The sequence below is a fragment of the Anas platyrhynchos genome, chromosome 2 (genome assembly GCF_047663525.1).
Source record: "Anas platyrhynchos isolate ZD024472 breed Pekin duck chromosome 2, IASCAAS_PekinDuck_T2T, whole genome shotgun sequence".
NCBI lineage: Eukaryota > Metazoa > Chordata > Aves > Anseriformes > Anatidae > Anas > Anas platyrhynchos.
Genome location: NC_092588.1, coordinates 128627966 through 128646674, shown reverse-complemented (window position 1 = coordinate 128646674; position 18709 = coordinate 128627966). Strand labels below are relative to the sequence as shown.

The following is an 18709-nucleotide window of genomic DNA, read 5'->3' as shown; positions in this document are numbered from 1 at the left end:
ATTTGTGTGAGTGCTGAGCATGGCTGTGCTGATCTGTGTCTTAGGTCATGCCTATAGGTGTGTATGCAGCATACACGTGTGCTTGTGTGAGTGCCCTTTGGCCTTGACAGACTTGGAGGCATGCCGAGGGCAGCCCTGCCTCTCTCTGCCTGTTGGATTTGGCAGCTTCTTACAAGACCCTTTTTTTCCACCACATTTTAAAAGTTGGTCTAACAGCACGTGCCACGTTTTGCTCTCACATGGCATACAGGTACACATCTTGTTTTCATACTTAACCTCCTCTTGTTAACCAGAATCCTTTAAAAACACGGTTTGACAGACAGTGCTGTAATCAAAAAGCTGCTTTCTGACTCCTGCTGGCTCTTTTCTGTTTTGCAGTCACCCACTGCTAGCAGTAAAGCATTGCATATAGACTTATTCTAACAATTTCAGTGTTTCAGCTGGCTCCCTGGTGTTTTCATAGCGCATTTGGTCCTGGGAAGAACTGTCCATCATCCAACAGTTAGACCCTTACAGAGAAAGAGAGACCTGATGCACACACACCTATAAGCATTGCTTAATTTCTGCATAAGACAGAAAACATTTCTAACTGACTTACACAAAAGCTTCTTAATACTGTATTGGCTTTCTTTTCAAAAGCTGTCTTTTATTTTTGCCTAGTAGCTTTTTTTTTTTTTTTTTGGTGTGTGGAGCAGGTCCAGGATAAAACACATAATTAAAACTTGTCTTCAGGGCAAATCATCCAGGTAAGCATTTTGGTTTTACTATAGGGTAAGCGGGTAAGCTTGGTATTTCCTGTTCCATAATTCAAGTTTATGGCAGCAGACTAATTTGTATGCCAGATCCTGCACAGAGAGCAGTAAATTTGGTGCCACAGCTTCACTTGTAGGATGATTCATATCAGACTTATAAACATAACACGTTATCACATCAGATGATGTCTAATATCTGTCTACCATTCTTGGAAGTGAACAAGAGTGATGAGATAAGAACTGTAACAGAACATCACTGATTTCAGGAAATTAACTCTTTTTCACTGGAAACCAAAAACTAAGTCTAAAGATTGGGTTTCTTTAGACCCTTTTTTTTTTTTTTTTTCCAAAGATCTCTCAGGAAATTACTCTTATACTATGTTTCACATTTAATGTGGGTTTTGGAAGCAATGTCCTCTGGTATTGACTTGTCATACCTACATGGAAAAGCTGAAAAGACTTAACAACAGAAATCTTTAATCTAAGAAAGGTACATGGTAGGTGGATACCATAAAAAACAGTCAGGTGCAGTGTGGGAGTTAAAATACTGCCAGACCTGAAAGCAGAGCTGTAACATTGCTGAGAGACCAAATCAAACATAACCTTGATTCAACAGAATTGACTCATCTCCAGGCAGACACAGGCTATGCAAACAATCTAGACTGACATAATTTCTGAAAGTGAACAGCTTCTATCCAGCTTGTGATAAGAGAACATTGAAAGAAGGAAGTTATTTTGATTTATTTGGACTACTAGTTGAAGCAGTGCCATTCATACAATAGTTCATCCTAACAACACTTTTACCAACTTCACAAATGCACCAAACTTCTTTTAGAAGATCATTGTTAGTATTTTACTTTGCTGTTCAGCAAGTGACACTGTCTTTGTCACTCTACACTACACAAACATTTTAATGGAAGACCAAATAATTTATTCTGTCACAGGATTTTCTATGTTTACAAAGTGATTTTGTAGGAATGGTCCAAATTCAGATTAAGGTTGTCTGTATTCTTGTTGTATTTCCAAGTGCTTGACTTTGCTACTCTTATCATCTCTTGATGTGATTGGGATGTAAAGTGTCAGGGTGAAGGAAGAGTCAGGATGCCCTGGGAGGGAGCTGGAGGCAAGATATAAGCCCAGCCCAGCCCTAGCAAGGCGATGCCGTGGCAGAACACCATCCAGGGGAACAGGGGACAGGGTTGGAGACTGATATTCTGCAGCGTCACTGGGGCGGGGACTGAAGGCCCTGGGTTGAGCTGAAATGGGGCTCCTAGCCCATGGCCAGGGATGCGGAGGGGAACCAGGTGAGGCTGGTAGGGCCAGTAAGACACTCAGGGCTCTGATGGTAATTTTCTTTTTCTTTCTTTCTTTCTTTCTTTCTTTCTTTCTTTCTTTCTTTCTTTCTTTCTTTCTTTCTTTCTTTCTTTCTTTCTTTCTTTCTTTCTTTCTTTCTTTCTTTCTTTCTTTCTTTCTTTCTTTCTTTCTTTCTTTCTTTCTTTCTCTCTCTCTCTCTCTCTCTCTCTCTCTCCCTCTCTCTCTTTCTCTCTCTCTGTCTCTCTTTCTCTCTTTCTCTCTCTCTTTCTCTCTTTCTCTCTTTCTTCCTGTCTTTCTTGTTCTTTTGTTCTTTTTTTCATTCTTTCTTTTTTCTTTCTTTTGTTCCTTTAGTTCTTTCATTTTTTTTTTCATTCTTTTTTTATTTTTTTATTTTTTATTTTAAACAAGCAAATAAAAAAAAACACACTAAATTCTGCCATGTAGCTTTCCATGACATTGTAATGTTTAAGCCTATCCATGGACCTACAAAAGAGGAAGTGATAGCAGGAGCAGGTTGCTGGATTGCTGTCACAAGCTGGAGGAAGAGGTGTGCATTGCAAGAAGCTTTTCTATGAAGCAGGTCTGGAATCAGCCTTGGTCTCTGAAGTGTCCTAGGGAACATGGATTTTTTAATCTTTTTTTTTTTTTTTTTCTTTCCTGAACTCAACCACTTCTTCCCTGTTCTTTCTAACTTCTGCACGTCCTAATTTTGTATCTTGCTCACCCTATTTCTCTCTTCTACTTCCCTCTTCTAAGCTAGCCACGCCCACTCCTTTTCTCAGGAACAGATGTCCACATTGAGGTACCTGGTTGCCATCCTGTTCTTACCCAATTTGTCAAAGGGTAACTTGCCTAGCTCTTCTATCTAAGTCTGCTTTCAGACACTGTCCCTATCTACTGTCTAGTCTCTTGTTCTGAGTCCCCTTGCCTAGCCAGTTCCTTCTTCTCCAGTCCTGGTTTCCTTTGGCCCTGAACACTTCTGTCCTTGTTCCTCACCTTCACTTTTCATGAAGGAATCAACAGTGAAGGAGTCCAGTGAAGGAATCAACAGGTATCCTTTCTCAGGTTGCATTGAAGACAACTCCAACAAAGCCCAAATAAACTTTTACTATACAACATGTACAGCTGCATCCAACTCAACTGCAATATCAAAATATCAAATAATGAAGTGATTCTTAAGAATGAGAGAAAGCAGCTATCAAGGTAGATGTCACAACAATTTATTGCATGAATTATTTGTTAGATGTGCCACAGAAATGAACTCTTTCCTAAGGAAGGAGTCAAAAGTGGTTGAAAACTTTATAGTGTTGATTTACTGATTCATCTTCACAAACAGGGTGGGAACCTAGAGAGGATTATATTGTTCATGGTATTTCTTTCAGACCTTCTGCAAATTAGAACCTGTCTTGTGAGACTGATGTTTTTATAATTTGCTGTTAAATTATCCCCAGCCAAAGCTTCATTTTTTTTTCCCTGCAACCATGAGCCATACAACTGAAGTTACAATCAAAACAGAAGTTCAAATTACTCTCCAGACTTTCCATGCTGACTTGTTATACTCAGAATTTATGGTCCAAAATTATTCCCACCCCTGGAAATTGTCCTTTTTTTTTTTTTTTTTTTTTTTCAGATATTTTAATAACATCATTGCATCTTCTGTTTAGAAAGCAGATGTCATCCACAGACTAGCAGGACAAACTCCAGGCAGAATGCTAGCTCAGTCTCTAGTGCTCCTTCAGTGCTTTCACAAATTACACTGACTTGTGTTTAAAGGAATAAATTGGAGTTTTGTCTGAATAAAGGCTTCATCTAAGTAAAGACTTCAATTGAGGCCTTTAGACCTACAATTAGAAGCATCTGTTCCAATGTAAAGCTAACATGATTACTGAAGCAACCTTTGATGACCAAAATTCTCTAGCCTGAAATAAAATTAGTCTTAAACAAATTTGGTTTTCTGCCCAGGGTACAGCTGAGCAATCAGATTTCAAATGATTGGTCTAACCCTTTATTCAGCTTGAAAAATTGGGGGGATTTAAAGGCTAACAGCTTTAAACTAAAATATTGTAAGTTTACACTATTGATCATTAAAGAAGGATTGGGTAGCTACAAAAGATTTTTGGTGTCTGAAGTTCTGGTAAGTATTATCTCAGTCTTCTGTGGCTCAGGAATATGGGTGTATCACGTTCCTGTATTACATGGCTTGTAACTATAAAAATTAGGGACAGTTGTTTTCAGAATGAGCAAGAATAATAAGGTTAGTCTACTCTGTACTATCCCTTGAACAATATACACTGTATTTCTATATAAAAAAAAATCATTTTCAGAATATGTTTTTAACATTTCCAAAATGTTATTAATAGTTGAAAGAAAGAAAAAAATATTTCAATATTAAGTGTTTTTACTGTGGTTGTGTAACCACAATAAATGTCAAAAACCCTTGATCAGATTGTTCTTTGTTATACTGCCGATGGGCTCATCAAGCAAGCTTGGAGGAAAAACAGTCCAAATGCATAAAAAAAGAAAAATGTATTAAGGTAGCTTTGACATCTTTCTAAGGAGACACCCTCCAAAGGAGCATATTTGTACAGGTGTTGGTTTGTATTGTCCTAGCAAGGTCTAAAATCTATCCCCTAAAATTCCTCTAAAATTTTTCTGTAGATACTGAACTGGAGACCTACAGTGTTTTTTCCCCTTGCTTATGCTCAAAAATTATGATTAGGTGGCTGTTTTTGCATTATTATTATTATTATTATTATTATTATTATTATTATTATTATTATTATTATTATTATTAATTTTTTAACATAGAGGTCCTGAATGAAGTTCAGTGCATGGTCTCTGAAGTAGAATCTTGCTAAACAGCCAGCCAGGATACACATGGTGCCCACAATCATGTGTTTCAAGTGTTCACAGCATTTAATTTTTGTTCCCTCAGTCTCTGTCCTGAAAATATTTCCCACAAAATCAGGACTGTCTCACTCAAACTGGGATGGCAGGTGACCCTAGGTTAATGATGATGTAAAATTTGATTCATTTCTTATTATGCAGTATGTCAGTTTAAAAGAGTATGTGTAATATCCTCAGACTTCTGTGAGTTGTTTTAATAATAAATAATACATGTATTATTCTTTGGCAAAACTGTGAGAAAAGATCTAAGGAGCAGAACTGTGTCAGTGTAGTTCAGTGCACGTTACCAGTCCCAGCCCAATACAGAGCTCTGAGATTTATCCTTGAAAAAGTTTAGCCTCATTTCAGGTTTCATATACACATTTATAGCTCACCCCAAACACAGAGATTAGTCCTGTTGAGTCCCTAGGTTCATTGGTAGCGTAATGAAAATGCTTGGCTATATTTGAGCAGATATCTGAGCTGGTGGGGTTAACTGGAACCAACACTAACTGGTGCTGCGTTTCTGCTATGGCTGGAGCCAGATTACGCAAGAGTTCTTTCTCTCTTGCATTATAGGGCCAAGACGTGGCTTATGCTACATGATAGAAACAGAGCTAGGGTACTTGTATACTTCAGCTCTTAGCAAGAGGTGGTCACCAACACAATGCTTTTCAGACTGCAGTGGGTGGGCTTCTGGCAGCGTGGGCTTCTGTCCTTTCTGCACTTTCTGCTCAGCCTTCACTCTGCACATGGGTGGGAGCAGGAGATGTCTGTGTAGGTCAGGAGATTGACAGTTTGAATGGTCCGGAGGTCAGGGCTCAGCCTGACTAGCCTAGGCACAAGCCTATCTTATTCGGTAAACAGTGTTACCTCCACTGCAACATATATTTGGGCAAATTCTGCCAAACATTCCAAACCAACCTTTTTATACTTGCCTCTGGGAAGATGTTGAAAGCTTTCAGCTCCTATTAAACTCATCCTTCACATAGGTATGGGTAAACCTTTAGTGCACTTTTAACTTCCCCAGGCTTAGGACAACAGGGAATAAATTTTCTTTGGTCTGCAAAAGTACAGTGTTTTCTTATGTTTTGTCTAGTACTTGAGACATGGGCATGTTCACCAGCTTGCAGGCTTGGATAAGTGCCCACAGTCTTCGTACTCTGCACCTTGGTGTTTCCAGCAGGAAGGAACCCAGATGCAGTGGCCAGACCCAAGTGTCCCACCTAAAGCAACAGGGATTGGAACTGCAAAGTACTTACATGCCCTACAGTCCTAGGGACTGGCAGGTTACAACTGACTGGTATATTCATTGTACCTTCCAGCCCTGCCTTTGTCACTGTCTACAACCAAAACATTGTTCCAAGTCCTGGAGCTGCAGATAAGTTCCTATTTAACTCATTTTAATGCAACTTTCTGAACTGTACTTTGGAAATTACATGCAATCTTTACATCTGGTATCTTTAGTGATTCCCATGATGATCAGTGGCTTGGGGGAGCAAGACCAAGTCTGCAGAGTTTGTGTAGCTATGTTCTGGTATAGTCTAACAGATTTTCTGTGGACAAGTTTGGACATGAAAGTATTAAATCTGTAAGAGAAAAACTTTGAGAAGGCTGTTTGTGTCTTCCACAGTAATCATCATTACCACCCACATCATTAAAAATATTCCAGAAAACTCTGTGTTAGATAAGATAAAGATTCCTAAGCTGCTGGTTATAAATAAAGAACAATTCATGTTTGCATGTATTATGCTGCTAGTCATGATTTAATAATCTGTTTTAAAGATGTTAATTTTAGTAAGACATTGGATAAAACAAAATGACTTTTCTTTAACTACACTGTCTTTTTATTCCTTTAAAAATATTAAGCTTAGAAGAGAGAATGTCATAATATGAGGTGCTCTCAAAAGAGACCTTTTGCAGATGTGGGAAGCATGGAAAAGTAATACCAGGCTGGTTTATTTTGCTGATGAATCACAAGCTGACAACTCAGTGATAAATAGTGTGTGGCATTGAATTGATTATTTGTCTTTTTATTATTTTTTTTTTTCTCTCCTTTTTTACCCTACTTGGACTATTCTGCTTACATGGCATTTTGAAATAAACCAGAAAGTGAGAAAATCTAAAAAGGATAGAAAAAAGTTATAGTTCTATTAAAAAATTCCATCTGTTTTTAAATTTCTAAATGAAATGAGCTTAGGTCCAAGTAACATTAAAAATCACGTCAATCAGTTTTGAAAATGCACTGGTAGATATGAAGTTCCCGTGTGGAAAATATATCTTTCTGCACGAAACAGAGGCAAAGTATTTAACTCATTTGCCTAAGCCAATGAAAGGCAAGGAAATATGTGCTGCACCTTTCTGAGGAACACCTCCCATTGAAAACACTTGTTCCACATATTGGGAACACTGTCACAGCTCCCTCTGGGTAGGTGTACCTTTCCATCTGCCTGTGGGAGCAGAGGAAAAGCTACTCCTTCAAAGGGGAATTAGTGATTATGAAACCTACATCCAAATACCAGCAGCTGAGAAAACAACTGTTTCCTCATTAAAGAGAAATTTCATAAAGGCCTTACTTCTATGCTGCATTACTATTTCCTAGGCTGCTTGGTGGTGCTCCCTGTTTCGTAACTATGCTCTTCTACAACAATGTTCTACAACAGAGTGTAACTTGGGAACCTGGCCAAAAGTGATAATCATATTTGATTAGAAAGACTTCAGTGCCCAACAGTTGCAGATTGTAGGCCTTTCCTCTCTCACAAGAGACAAACCAATGGTGCACTACAGATTTATACTTTGTTATCTTTCATACCTATGATAATTTTTTTTTTTTGAGTCATGTGAGCTGTAAGAAGCATAATTTTCAGCTTGAAATATTTCTTCAGAAATGAAGCTAGGAGATTTTTTTTTTTTCTGATTTTTGTTATACAGTTCCTCTTTTCTACCGACACATTGCTCTTCTGCTTTCCTTCTTGTCCACCTGACTTGAATGATAATATATTTTACAGATTTCTGTTGAAGTCTCTATTAAAATAGGAAGTGTTCTCACTCAGGCTTCAATTTATATTTTTCTACTTCTGCCTTTTAGTTTTTGACCCACTAAAATTTCCTGGAGTACACTGCCTCCTGCAAGCAGATAAACTATCTAGTCCAACCACACAGTGCTTTCATAAGAAAAGCTTTAAAGCTGTTTATGCAACATCCTTGCATATTATCATTCAGCTATCTAGTCTTTTGATGTACATAATACTTTAGAAGATGCTGAGTAAATAATTTCAGCTCTTTGAAGTGCTAGACTTATTTCCATTCTGCAGATGGAAATCACTGGAGCATAACAGACAAGCACTCAATTACAGCATAGCACTGCAAAGAGCAGAGATTTGTGTGAGCAAGAACTGTGTTATCCTGAGTGTTCTTAGTACAGTTGAGATCTTGGGGCACACTAGCACTGGCAGTGGTGTGCTGGTCAGATACATAGTTTGATGTGCAGAGAATACATCTACCCCATAATCCCACCCCCATGTTTTAATATATATTTTTAGAATAATGTATCTTGATCAAAGAAGGCAAAATTCAGAAACACATTTCCAAGGTAAGTAAAGACTTTAATTATAGCACCACTATTAATCTTAGAAGTATTTTCTATGGATTTTCTACTAGTAATTTGCTACAGGTTTTCCTTGCATTTACAGTGCCGTAAGACCATGAGGTCTTACATAGAGGTGTCTGCATGCTTGTTATGACTTAAGAGGAAGTTACCTGGAAGTAACCATGTGTGACAGTGTCCTGATCTGGCTGTCCATGAAAGGATTTTCAAGGTGTTGAACGGGATCTGGATCATTCTCCTACTGCCATAGTCATTTGCCTTGAGACGCTCACTTGCATCCTCTTCAATTACCTTTCAAACACTCCAGCTGCTGAGGCTAAGAATTTGTATCCATTGTAATTTGGCTCCATCACATATTTTATGTAATGGGTGTGCATAGTGCCCTATCAAAACACAGAGCTCCGTGCTTTGCTTCACATATAGACAAATAATGATTAAAAAAATAAGAAAAAATATAAGCACATGCACCCTTGTATGTACCAAATGATTCTTTTTTTTTCTGTCTCCATGGAAGTTCTGAATTAAACAACAAGTTGTTGCTATTAAATGGTAACAGGTCTGCAGAGTCCAGAAAAGCACTTCTGCATTTGTGATCTCTCTTTTGTGATAACCACCACAATATTACAGTCTGCTCCTGCAGCGGCAGGAAATTATATTCAAATTTTGCATTTCTGCTTAGCCCACATAGATATTTAGCCGGAGATAATAAGAAAATACTTCACAATTATGCTAGCTAAGAGTCTATTATCCCTTCAAATCCATGGTCTGTGCAGAAGGGAAAGCTGAAAGGACTATTTTGGTCATTTAGGGTATATGTTTCTCTGGCACACTCATAATCTGACCAAAGCCATTATTTGGAAATCATTTGCACTCAATCATTTTGCCTGTTAATGAGGAGTTACTGAATCCTCCAAGCATTAATCCCATTTAGGAAAACACAAAGGCAATCTGTACCTTGTATCAAGCAATTATGATTGCATTGAGCTTGAGGAATTCAGTCATTTGTTGGAGGTTGATTTTCCCACAACAGACCCTCTAAATAGAATTACCAAGCCTTTCAAATGTTAATTTGTTAAGAAAAATATAATGGCTAATAAAGACAATTAGGTTTGTATTGTAAATACCAGACTGCAGGACTAAAGCTGCCATGGCTTGTGAGGAAAGTGTGGCAGGAATCTATAAAATTACTAAGGATGGAAACTATCTTCCTACCAGAACAAAGAACATGCAGATATTAGCATTGGTCCCCAGAATATATTTCACTCCATGTAAAAGTAACACTGAGCTGTTAGAAAGTGAGACCTATTTTATTTTATTTTATTTTATTTTATTTTATTTTATTTTATTTTATTTTATTTTTTGCACATAAAAATTTAGGTTTATGCAAGTGATATTGGAAGTTTGAGATTGTTAGTAAAAGAGTAATAAGACACTCTTGGAAAAAAAAAGAAGGTCAGATAAGAGCATCATATATATAAAAGCTTTGTGCTTGTAATTCTTTACATAGTGCTGCTTGTGCTTCAGAAAGAGCAGTTTGTTCATTACTGGGTCCCAGACTTCATGCCATAGCCCAGAGAAGAGCAGTGCAAATAAGTGTAGAAAACACGAAGTTTCAAGAAAAGTCTAGAAAGCAGACAAATAAGGGAAAGTGGTAGGTAGCATAGGACATAAAGAGATTATATGATCTCTTGAAGGTTCTTCTAGCCCTGTTTGCAGGCAAAGTTCTTTTTGATTATTTTTTCTCATCTCTGATTGCTAATAAAATAAAATAAAATAAAATAAAATCCTAGACTGATTTTTCCTTCTTTTATTAAAATGATATTCTGCAATCACTCTCTTTGTAACAACCATTTTATTCCCCAAGGCAAATACTCATAAACAGCCTAAACAATACACAGAAATCGATGAAGCCATTTGTAAGCATGCTTTTCTGTGTTTGGTCATGAATATCAAATAACGTTCTCTATCCTTCCTCCTACACTACACTCCCCCCCTCCCCCCACTATATTTTGTTATTATTTCTCATGCAATCTCATGTGCTTGTTTTACTTTGTTAACTATATACGCTTATGTCCTCAGTTAGTGCAGAGGTTTTGCTTTTACGTGCACTTCTGGCTTAACCAGGGTGCTGAAATTCTCAGCCACCAGATCTAACTGGACATAATCGAGCAAAAAGGGGAAAAAAAAGCAAAAACAAACAAACAAACAAACACTTAAGTCTTTACTTCTTAGTTCAGGGATGTCCAACTATGTTTTATGAGGGAAATGATGATAGGGAAATACTGACTTGTTTTGTTCCTTAAAAAAAGAAAAACACAAAAAACACACACACAACATCAACAAAAAAAAATGATTGTAGGTCTTGTTTTAGTCCTTTTTAATATTTTTCATTCAGGAGACATTTGTGGTTTACATAATCATGAGGCAGAGGGGTAGAGGTAAGATGTAATACACAATTGATAAATCATGCAGACCTTGAGGTCTACGACTTTACATTCATATTCATAACTTGTCTAGTCACATCTATGTTGCTTACTTTTTGTGCAAAACTGTACAGAACATTTCCAGTGCTCAATGCTTCTGTTTCATCCAGAAATACTGTGCAAAAAGTTCTCTGCTGTTTCAACACTTCCTCTTTCAATTTCACTTGGAACTGAGGAGTACAGGGAAGTAAGCAAATGAAAAATTAACAAGAGGAGAACAAATCACTCTAATTTTTGGAAAAATCATACTTTTTTTTTTTTTCTAATTATTGGTCCATGTAGGTCATATGCACAACACTCAGTCCGCTTTTTCCTAATGTGCTGCTTCAACAGATGTGTTGTCCACAAGCACAGCTTGCTCTAACCTCCAAGGACATGAGTAGGGTCCACCTTCTCCATTCCCCCTGTTGTGAATGGGTACCAACTCAGAGCACTACAGAGACTGCATCCCATTGTCAGGGAGACTCTCACAGATCATCCCAGAGGGCAGGAAGGAGAAGAAACCCTTCCTTTCTTATCATAGTTTATGTCATCTTGCATGTGCTTAGCAGGATGGCTTCACACTAGTATCTGTGGGAGGAAGAACGCCTGAGCTAAATGAAGGTAAATCTGACATGGGGAAGGAAATCATGTGGGTCTCTCTACTTTACTATGAGCTGAGTTGACCCCACAGGAATTGCTCAGGATGAGTATGGGTAGAAAGTCTGAATTTTGTAAAACTGGAATTTACTACAATGAAGCATTTATTGATAACCATTTTTACTCTCCTTTTCTGCATATATTTGAAGGTATATCCCTGCATTGCTTGTTTCACAGAATCACAGAATTGTAGGCGTTGGAAGGGACCTCGAAAGATCTTCGGATCCAAACCCCCTGCCAAAGGAGGTTCCTTAAAGCAGGCTGCCCAGGTAGGTGTCCAGATAGGTCTTGAACATCTCCAGAGAAGGAGACTCCACAACCTCCCTGGGCAGCCTGTTCCAGTGCTCCGTCACCCTCACCATGAAGTTCTTTTGCATGTTGGTGCAGAACTTCCTTTGCTCTGTCTTGTGGCCATTACCCATTGTCCTGTCCCTGCAAACCACTGAAAAGAGGTAGGCTAAATGCCTCTGTCCCACACCTCAGGTATTTATACACATTGATGAGATACCCTCTCAGTCTTCTTTTCTGCAGGCTGAACAGACCCAGGTCTCTCAGCCTTTCCTCATAGGGAAGATGCTCCAGGCCCCGTATCCTCTTTGTGGCCCTCCACTGGACTCTTTCCAGGAGATCCCTGTCTTTTTTGTACCGGGGGGCCCAGAACTGGACATAGCACTCCAGGTGAGGCCTGACCAGGGCAGAGTAGAGGGGGAGGATCACCTCCCTTGACCTGCTGGCCACGTTCCTTTTAATGCACGTCAGGATCCCATTGGCCCTCTTGGCCACGAGGGCACAGTGCTGGCTCATGGTCAACCTGTCGTCCACCAGGACCCCCAAGTCCTTGTTCTCAGAGCTCCTCTCCAGCAGGTCATCCCCCAGCCTGTACTGATACGTGTGATTGTTCCTTCCCAGGTGCAGGACTCTACACTTGCTCTTATTAAACCTCATTTGGTTTCTTCCTGCCCATCTCTCCAGCCGGTCCAGGTCTCGCTGAATGGCAGCACAGCCTTCTGGTGTGTCAGCCACTCCTCCCAGCTTTGTGTCATCGGCGTACTTGCTGAGGGCAGACACTATTCCCTCATCAAGGTTGTTGAAGATGTTGAACAACACCAGACCAAGCACTGACCCCTGGGGAAAACTGCTAGTCACAGGTCTCTACCCAGACTCTGTGCTGCTGATCACCCCCTTATGAGCTTGGCCAGTCAGCCAGTTCTCAACCCACCTTACTGTCCACTCAAATATCCCACACTTTCTCAGCTTTGCTATCAGGATGTCATGGGAGACAGTATCAAAAACATTGATAAAGTCAAGGTAGATGACATCCACTGCTCTCCCCTCATCTACCCAGCTGGTGATGCCATCATAGAAGGCAACGAGGTTGGTCATGCATCACTTCCCCTTGGTGAATCCATGCTGACTACTCCTCATAACATTCTTCTCTTCCAATTGCTTGGAGTTGGCATCCGGAGCAAGCGGTTCCAACACCTTTCCAGGGACAGAGGTGAGACTGACTGGCCTGTAGTTTCCCGGATCCTCTTTCTTGCCCTTCTTGAAGACTGGAGTGACACTGGCTATCCTCCAGTCTTCAGGCACCTCTCCTGTTCTCCAGGACCTTTCAAAGATGATAGAGAGTGGTTTGGGGATCACCTCTGCCAACTCCCTTAGCACACGTGGATGCATCCTATCGGGACCCATGGATTTGTGTGCATTGAGCCCACTCAGACGCTCCTGAACCACTCCCTTGTCAACAAGGCGGGGAGATCTCCACTTCACAGATTCTTTCTCCTCCCTCCAGGGTTGAGGAGTCCCGGGGAAGGGGGGGGGGGGCGGGGGGGTTGTGGAGATAGTCTTTGAAACAAAGACAAGCAAAAAGCATTCAGTATCTCTGTTTTCTCAGCATCTCCCATTACCAGGACACCCCCCTCATTCAGCAAGGGACCCACATTATCCCTAGTCTTCCTTTTACTGTTTACATACTTAAAAAAACCTTCTTATTATCTTTTATCTCTTTTGCAAGCCTCACCTCTAGGTGGGCTTTAGCCTTCCTTGTTGTGTCCCTGCAGGCCCTGACAACACTTCTATACTCCTCCCAAGAGGACAGGCCCTTTTTCCACATTTCATTTACTCATCAAATCACGTGTTAATATTCTTGCTCTCACTTGTTTGCTGTGGTAACAAATTTTAATTATGTAGCATATGGAAATGTCATGGAATAGACAAGAAATTCATGTATTTAAGACTGCACACTTCTAAGAGTGCTTTTACAGACAAAAGAGTTTGCTATTAGTGAAGCAGTATTTTTCCCTGATCCTGATATTGTTGCCTAAGGTAAATAGAGCTAGCTTTGCAATGGTACAGTATGTTACATGTTAGCATAATACATACTCTGGAAGAAGATCTAGCAGTCTACTTCCATCCCAGCAGAGCTGATGTGTTCAGAAACCTGACTTGGTTCAATTATAATTTTTGGCATCATTGAAAAGAAAATTTTCCAAATTTGGGAGTGGATATTTGGCTCAGGATATTACTATGCCTATATTATAATTCACAGAATATTTAGGTCCACAAGTAGGTACTATGCATTGTTAATTGGGTTCAGCAAAAATTAATTCTAGAGATACCACCTTTGGCAAAGAAATTGAGATATTGTTCTGTATTCAAGCAGATGTTCTGCTCAGCCTGTTTGTGCTTCTACTTCATTGCAAAAATGATTTTTAGCTGATAATCTTTTCTAACACTTTTATGAAAAAATAATTGAGTGTAATAAGTAACAGAGCTCTAATTCAGCTGTTGCTCACTGCAGGGCAATGACCAATGCCACCCATTATGTTCAGAAACAAAGAGGCTGTCTCAATGGGGAGGACACCAGCAGCTGTGCTGGTATCACTGAAGAGACCTCACTCTGTTCTCTGGCTCTGAAGCTGGGTGACATGGCCCAGCATGTGCCCATGTTTCAGTGCCTTCCTTGTGCCCCAGGCAGGGCATTGGCATCTAAACCACCTGCAGGAAATGTCCCCGTGGTACTGGCATGTGCTGGAAGCTTTGCCTGCACCTTGCCCGTGAAGGAGGAACAGGCCAGAGTCGTGCCCAGGACAGTTGATTGAATGGTTCAGATGATCCTGGACTAGAGCTTGACTTTGTACCCTGGACCTGTTTTATTTACCAGTAACAGCATATCTGATATATAAGCTACATAAGACCCAAACGTCAGAGTATTTTCCCAGAGATAGTCAAAGCATGTGATAAACATTTCTGTTCAAGTAACATGTTCAGCTGAATTGCATCTCTCCAACAATACTGATGTGTTGTTCTTATTTCTGCTGGCCTACAGAGACAACATAGCACAGGGCTAGGAAGCAAGATCTGTTCCTTCTCTAAAATAATACAAGGACCAAATCTGAAAATACTGAACTTGTACAACAGCTAAAAGGACATACTTCTATTCACAGGTTCTTTAAAACACAAGTGTAAAACCATTTAGTTACCACAGTAGCTACATTTTTAATGCAGGTTTATTAATTTTCAGAGCTTACAGATCACCTTTAATTTCAAAATCATGTAAGTCTGTATGTAATAATGACAAGAAATTTCAAAGATGCATGGTATAAAAAAAAAAAAGACAAAACTGTTAAGAGATTATAGTAGGAAACAGTTTTATCAGATCAAGCTGGCTGGGGCAGGGACTGGATGATCTGAATCTTAAGAAACTGGAGTGAGTACAAAGTGGAACAAGGCCTTCCAAATTCAATATGACCTCTAACGTTTGCACAGTAGTGTTTTCGTTGAGTCACTGGAGTCATAGGAGCTGCTGATGGGTCTGATAATTATATTCATGTCAGGAAGCTATACTTTTTAATGGTTTCACAGTTGTTCTCAGTAGTTATTTTCATAAAACTATTCATGCTTATTATGGAAGTGATTGAGGACAACCAGGAACAGGGTTATGCTGTGGTAGTCACCCTGAAAACCTAAAGGTCTTTAGAGACCCTAAAGGCCGACGAGAGTTACCTGATTAAAAAATGCCACCAAAATGTCACACATGCGAGTAGTGGGTGGCCCCACTCAATAAGCAGAGATCAGGGATGTTGCCACATTAGCATAGTGATTAACAAGGCCTGCAGGAGCAGTGCTGTGCCCAGGAAAGTCCATGATCATCCTGTATGGCAGCCCACAGGAAATCCTGCAGGCAACAAGGAGTGGTAGGCTGTTTCTCCTTGCCTGCCTCACTCTCACTCCTGGCTGTGGGAAGATGACCTTTCCATTTCTGATTCATGGTCTGGACTTCTTGCTCTCCTACTTACTCTGCTGCTTTTGAGGAAATGATCTGGCCTTGCTTTTTCTTTCAATATGGTTGAGAAAGCAGGGTGAGTATAACGTGATATGGCTCTGCAGTGCAGTAATGGCTGGAGTACCTCATAAGATGTGGAAATCCTGGGCTCACTAATTTTTGGGGGTTGAGGAGATTTACCATGCACACCCTGTGCATCCCAGAAAGAGGACTACAGCTTTACTGTAGGTGGCAGGTACTTTCTGTCTGCATTGTTGAAACTGGGCTTTATGCTAAAAGGAGGCAGTCTTTGCAGTCCTTCTCTGACTGGATGTGTCTAAGAGAAAGGGAGGTTTTCATGGTATTTCGTGTATTATTCCACCAGCTGCATGGTCAGTGCATGTGCTAAACCCAGAATGAGCAGTTCCCACAGCTGTTTGTCTGTTTGGGTGAATACTGGGTTCCCAGGGCAGAGTGCAAGAGCTGAGTCAAGTGACCAGTTCTCTGAAAACTGAGATGCTTTAGAGCATGAACAAAAGGAAATCTTTTAGGTGGGTGGGAAACTTCAAAATAAAGAAAGAAATAAACCACATCAAATGCTAAACAAGATACATCAAATTTATGGGAATTGTTTCAACACTGAAGTGCTTTCCCAGATCAGGTCCTCCAAGATTATGTAGGCAAGATCTCAATACTTCAGGCAAATTATCCCTTACAAATCAGTAATCAGCAATCACTATACACAATCAGTTATTCTAATAACGCCTTCATTTACATTAATGTGAAAGAAATGAAATGTTGGACTGTGTACAGTGTTATTCTTAAGAGGGTGAAATGGGGAAATGATGTATGGTGTATGGTACAAAAGGAAACATAAATAGTTTCTGAGACCATTAGTGGAATTTCTGGTGTAGGAAACATTTTTAAGTACTATGATACGAATAACTGCTGGAATGGATAAAGTAAATAACTATTGGTTATTGGTGATTCTAACAAATTGAGGAACTACTATAGAGATCTTATTTCTGGTCTAAGATTCAGAAAATGTACCCTCGCTAAATCAGAATATTATGACAGTCCCTAAGGGGGAAGTGGTTATTTCTTGTAAATCTTCAGATTTTTAGCTTCCTTTTTACTGTCAGCTCCCTCTAGCAATCTTACAAGTGCAGAATAGAAGTGTGATTTCCTGTGATATATATATATGTATATATTTTTTTTTCCTTTCTCTCTTTCCAGATTGAATTGACCACAACTGCTTAAAGTTCTTGTTTTGCTTTCAGTGCTGATGCTGGAGAAAAAAAAAAAAAATCAACTCACATATGTTCAGCTCCTTCTATTGCACATACAGGGTAATTGGGAATATTTGTGCAGTAGAGTCATCATTTTTCTCCAAACAACAAAAGAATATTTATTCAGCCTTTGGGCATAATATAATCTAAAGAGGGGCAAGTGAGATTTCAAAAGGTAAGACTTCTCTGTCTCCCAAATTTCTGCTTCTAATTAACTGAAACTCAATGTGAAAGTTCTTTTCATTTCCTTTCCTCTCTTCTTCCTGTCAGTCTGAGAGCATTAAATGCTGCACCAGAACCGAGGAAGAAGCTGTTTGTCATCAGTCTCTGCAGGATGCTGCCATTATGTCTAGTAACATTGGCATATTTATCACACTTGGTAAATTCCTCCTGTCACCACTGGATGCTGTTCACCTTCATTTTAATATGTTCTTTCCGCTTTGCTCTAAATAAACAAAACAGCAATTTTGTGATGTCTGCTTTTCGTGTTAAGACACAAATGCCCCAACTACCCCTCTGTAGATATGGCTGGGATACCATTTCCAAAAATACCACTGTTTATCACAAGGATTACCACTTTCCAGTAAGCATTTTTTCAAAGTTGAGGCAGGCAGTTTGATCTAATTGGCATTACTGATCTAAAATATTTAGTGAAATAGCAAATCAAAAGGTTCTTTATTAGATGGTCTGGATTTACTTGTTTTCCAATGTAATCATTAACTGGGGAGGTAAGATTTACAGAGAAGTCTTGAAACTAATGGAAACAACATCTACTGTGGATGGGCTAAACAGTTAGGACTCTCTGATGAGTTGCCTGAGTTCCCTCTACCTTCTTCCTATGTGTATTCTGTTAAGTGGTCCTTATAGTTGAGACATACCAGTTTATTTTAGACCACGTAGATCAGACCTAATGTTACCGTGTTCAGTGAAGATTCAGCTGATAAACATTTGCTTGTGATTTCATTCCCCTCATAAATGTATTCTCTTGGGGAGGATCTCCTACAATTTATTGAGGAAAAAATAATGGGATATCTGTACCTGATGAAGGGGTGAGGGAACAATTTGTGATATTTGCTGCAGGGAGCCCATCTGCTCTCAAGTTTGGGTTCCTCAGTGAGCTGCAGCATGAAAAACAGCTTTGCTGCTCAAGGTTTTCTTCGTAGCTGAGGTTCACACACTAGCTCAAGTAGATAGTGCCTGAAGGGATGTATACAATGTCTCTCTGAGTCCTACCAGCACAACTACGCTGGCACACCTTTGATTTGGTCTTGCTTTTGGCTTCTGATTCTTGGTGTCAATCTTCCAAGCCTTGGATACTCTTTTCAAGTCCTGGTCACTTGTTACAAGCATCTTATAGTAGATAGTTGTAGTAACTTACACACAAAACTGACATCGGAAACACATTTCTTATGAACATGCTTGGGGAAAAAAAGACACAACAACAATGGTTTTTAGACTTCTGCTTAAAATAGAGA

The 18709-nt window shown here is 39.5% G+C and overlaps 1 long non-coding RNA gene across 3 annotated transcripts in view; it reads left to right on the top strand.

Moving 5' to 3' along the window:
• Nucleotides 1–18284, top strand: part of LOC110351878 (uncharacterized) — a 28585-nt gene extending 10301 nt beyond the window's left edge. The window contains exons 4-5 of one of the 3 annotated variants that reach the window (XR_005263799.2): nt 17182–17409; nt 17505–18284. This is a non-coding gene — a long non-coding RNA (uncharacterized lncRNA). Of the gene's footprint in view, nt 1–695; nt 10341–17181; nt 17410–17504 lie in introns of those variants that run through there. The other 2 variants (XR_011806986.1, XR_011806987.1) reach the window with 2 other exon arrangements.
• The last annotated feature ends 425 nt before the right edge of the window (nt 18285–18709 follow it).